This window comes from Amia ocellicauda, unplaced genomic scaffold, assembly GCF_036373705.1.
Source record: "Amia ocellicauda isolate fAmiCal2 unplaced genomic scaffold, fAmiCal2.hap1 HAP1_SCAFFOLD_194, whole genome shotgun sequence".
NCBI lineage: Eukaryota > Metazoa > Chordata > Actinopteri > Amiiformes > Amiidae > Amia > Amia ocellicauda.
In genome coordinates, this window is record NW_027102757.1 from 32,636 (window position 1) to 37,500 (window position 4,865).

Here is a 4,865-nt window from a genome sequence, read left to right on the forward strand (position 1 = left end):
GACCGATGGGAGCACTTTAAAATTTTCGAGTCAGGGGACCAGACGGCCGAGTGAAAAACTTTGAAAAATATTCTATCTCCTCACTCCCATTGACTTTACATTAGGGCGACCAGGCGGCCGGCGGAAAAAAAATCATAACAAATCAACGGGGGCATTTCTCCGAAAACTAACACCGGGGCAGTGCTCAGGGGGCTCCCAGCTATCAGCCACCCTATCCCGGGACCGATGGGAGCACTTTAAAATTTTCGAGTCAGGGGACCAGACGGCCGAGTGAAAAACTTTGAAAAATATTCTATCTCCTCACTCCCATTGACTTTACATTAGGGCGACCAGGCGGCCGGCGGAAAAAAAATCATAACAAATCAACGGGGGCATTTCTCCGAAAACTAACACCGGGGCAGTGCTCAGGGGGCTCCCAGCTATCAGCCACCCTATCCCGGGACCGATGGGAGCACTTTAAAATTTTCGAGTCAGGGGACCAGACGGCCGAGTGAAAAACTTTGAAAAATATTCTATCTCCTCACTCCCATTGACTTTACATTAGGGCGACCAGGCGGCCGGCGGAAAAAAAATCATAACAAATCAACGGGGGCATTTCTCCGAAAACTAACACCGGGGCAGTGCTCAGGGGGCTCCCAGCTATCAGCCACCCTATCCCGGGACCGATGGGAGCACTTTAAAATTTTCGAGTCAGGGGACCAGACGGCCGAGTGAAAAACTTTGAAAAATATTCTATCTCCTCACTCCCATTGACTTTACATTAGGGCGACCAGGCGGCCGGCGGAAAAAAAATCATAACAAATCAACGGGGGCATTTCTCCGAAAACTAACACCGGGGCTGTGCTCAGGGGGCTCCCAGCTATCAGCCCCCCGGGTCTGGGGGCATTGTTTTTCTTTTTAATCATTTTGAGCATTTCCCCCAGTTTAGAGATGTGTGCCCCTAGACAACCCATTGAGAATAACTATGAAATGTTCTGAAGTTTTGATTTTCAAATGTCGGTGAAAATTGAAAAACGTCATATATTCTTCAAAGGAAGCATGGGGCGATGGTAGGGAGAGTCCCCGCAGCGTGCCTCGGCGGCGATGGGAGCGTTTTCGATGTCCCCGTCCCCCCCCCATAGGGATAGAAGGGGAGTTAGGTGACCAGGCGTCCCGGGTCCCAAAAATCGAAAAATTAATATAGAATGCTTTTTAATCCAGAAATAAAGTAGGGGGCAGTCCTGGTGAGAGTCCCAGCCACAGCCCCAGTGTGTTTTGGAGCCGTTTGGGGCCGGGTGAAAAACTTTGAAAAATGTTCTATCTCCTCACTCCCATTGACTTTGCATTAGGGCGACCAGGCGGCCGGCGGGAAAACAATCATAACAAATCAACGGAGGCATTTCTCCGAAAACTAACACCGGGGCAGTGCTCAGGGGGCTCCCAGCTATCAGCCACCCTATCCCGGGACCGATGGGAGCACTTTAAAATTTTCGAGTTAGGGGACCAGGCGGCCGAGTGAAAAACTTTGAAAAATTTTCTATCTCCTCACTCCCATTGACTTTGCATTAGGGCGACCAGGCGGCCGGCGGAAAAAAAATCATAACAAATCAACGGGGGCATTTCTCCGAAAACTAACACCGGGGCAGTGCTCAGGGGGCTCCCAGCTATCAGCCACCCTATCCCGGGACCGATGGGAGCACTTTAAAATTTTCGAGTTAGGGGACCAGGCGGCCGAGTGAAAAACTTTGAAAAATATTCTATCTCCTCACTCCCATTGACTTTACATTAGGGCGACCAGGCGGCCGGCGGAAAAAAAATCATAACAAATCAACGGGGGCATTTCTCCGAAAACTAACACCGGGGCAGTGCTCAGGGGGCTCCCAGCTATCAGCCACCCTATCCCGGGACCGATGGGAGCACTTTAAAATTTTCGAGTCAGGGGACCAGACGGCCGAGTGAAAAACTTTGAAAAATATTCTATCTCCTCACTCCCATTGACTTTACATTAGGGCGACCAGGCGGCCGGCGGAAAAAAAATCATAACAAATCAACGGGGGCATTTCTCCGAAAACTAACACCGGGGCAGTGCTCAGGGGGCTCCCAGCTATCAGCCACCCTATCCCGGGACCGATGGGAGCACTTTAAAATTTTCGAGTCAGGGGACCAGACGGCCGAGTGAAAAACTTTGAAAAATATTCTATCTCCTCACTCCCATTGACTTTACATTAGGGCGACCAGGCGGCCGGCGGAAAAAAAATCATAACAAATCAACGGGGGCATTTCTCCGAAAACTAACACCGGGGCAGTGCTCAGGGGGCTCCCAGCTATCAGCCACCCTATCCCGGGACCGATGGGAGCACTTTAAAATTTTCGAGTCAGGGGACCAGACGGCCGAGTGAAAAACTTTGAAAAATATTCTATCTCCTCACTCCCATTGACTTTACATTAGGGCGACCAGGCGGCCGGCGGAAAAAAAATCATAACAAATCAACGGGGGCATTTCTCCGAAAACTAACACCGGGGCAGTGCTCAGGGGGCTCCCAGCTATCAGCCACCCTATCCCGGGACCGATGGGAGCACTTTAAAATTTTCGAGTCAGGGGACCAGACGGCCGAGTGAAAAACTTTGAAAAATATTCTATCTCCTCACTCCCATTGACTTTACATTAGGGCGACCAGGCGGCCGGCGGAAAAAAAATCATAACAAATCAACGGGGGCATTTCTCCGAAAACTAACACCGGGGCTGTGCTCAGGGGGCTCCCAGCTATCAGCCCCCCGGGTCTGGGGGCATTGTTTTTCTTTTTAATCATTTTGAGCATTTCCCCCAGTTTAGAGATGTGTGCCCCTAGACAACCCATTGAGAATAACTATGAAATGTTCTGAAGTTTTGATTTTCAAATGTCGGTGAAAATTGAAAAACGTCATATATTCTTCAAAGGAAGCATGGGGCGATGGTAGGGAGAGTCCCCGCAGCGTGCCTCGGCGGCGATGGGAGCGTTTTCGATGTCCCCGTCCCCCCCCCATAGGGATAGAAGGGGAGTTAGGTGACCAGGCGTCCCGGGTCCCAAAAATCGAAAAATTAATATAGAATGCTTTTTAATCCAGAAATAAAGTAGGGGGCAGTCCTGGTGAGAGTCCCAGCCACAGCCCCAGTGTGTTTTGGAGCCGTTTGGGGCCGGGTGAAAAACTTTGAAAAATGTTCTATCTCCTCACTCCCATTGACTTTGCATTAGGGCGACCAGGCGGCCGGCGGGAAAACAATCATAACAAATCAACGGAGGCATTTCTCCGAAAACTAACACCGGGGCAGTGCTCAGGGGGCTCCCAGCTATCAGCCACCCTATCCCGGGACCGATGGGAGCACTTTAAAATTTTCGAGTTAGGGGACCAGGCGGCCGAGTGAAAAACTTTGAAAAATTTTCTATCTCCTCACTCCCATTGACTTTGCATTAGGGCGACCAGGCGGCCGGCGGAAAAAAAATCATAACAAATCAACGGGGGCATTTCTCCGAAAACTAACACCGGGGCAGTGCTCAGGGGGCTCCCAGCTATCAGCCACCCTATCCCGGGACCGATGGGAGCACTTTAAAATTTTCGAGTTAGGGGACCAGGCGGCCGAGTGAAAAACTTAGAAAAATTTTCTATCTCCCCTAGGTGACCAGGCAGCCGGAGCTGATTTTTCTGACCCCTAAAACAATTATTAAAAGGTATTTTTTCGCCAAACTAAGACTTTTAAAATTCAAATAGGATGATTATCTACTGCCCCAGTGGGTTTTTGAACCATTTTAAGCCTTTTTGACAGTTTTCATTTTTCCCCCATTGACTTCAATGGGAGTTAGGTGACCAGTCCTCCGACTTTTGAACCTCTCCTGGGGGGGCTGTGAGCCCCCGATTTCTTTGCAAAGCACGTCATTCGATTCGTCTCAGTCCCCTCTATATACCCCGTGTGTTTGTTTTCTCGAAAAACCCCCGGAACACGGTTTTTTAGGGGGGGGGTGGGGGGGGGGTACTTCGGAGCCATTTGGGGGGGGGTAAACGACATTTCCCGAAATTAATTTTAACACAGCCTTCCTCAGAATCGCTTTTCCAACAAAATCCTTTTTATTTCGAGTCTCTACGATGTTCCTAAGTGGTCGAAACCACTTTTGGACAGTTTTTACACCAAACGGCTCGGGCGCACAGCGGGCCGTGTGCCGATGGGCGGTTCTCGCGGGTCTGAGGCGGGGCTAGGCTGCTCGCGGCGGGCATGGGAGTGCCGTGTGCAGCCGCCACAGTGTTCCAGGCTGTCAGCATTTCTCTACGGTGCCGGGGGAAATACAGGAACTGGGTTTTTGAAGACACTTAGTGCAATGAGAGAGGTCAAAACTGAGCTAAGGGCACTTGCTGGAGGAAAGTGGCTGGGCCCCGCTAGCTCTTTTACGGACACTTTCTGGACTTGGCCCGGGATTTTCAGACGGTTCTTTGCGACTGTCTGATCATCCAGCGAAATGCAAGGGGGGGAACGGTCCCGGCCGCACCCCGCGTTTCAGGCCTCGTCGGCGGCCCGCTCCGGCGGCTGCGCCCGCTAAGTCTTCGCGGCCCGCCGTGGAGAGTGTGTATGCTGCCCGCCCCAGACGTTCACCCCAAGGGCTTGCGGGCCTTTAAGGGTCTGTCTTTCGGGGTTTCACGGGCTCTGACCTCACCTCCCTGTGGTTCCCGACCGGGGTGTATGTATGCTGCCCGCCCCAGACGTTCACCCCAAGGGCTTGCGGGCCTTTAAGGGTCTGTCTTTCGGGGTTTCACGGGCTCTGACATCTCCCCGGTGGTTCCCACGGAACGGACATATGTATGCTGCCCGCCCCCGGCAGGAACCCCAAGGGCTTGCGGGCCTTTAAGGGTGAGTGCGG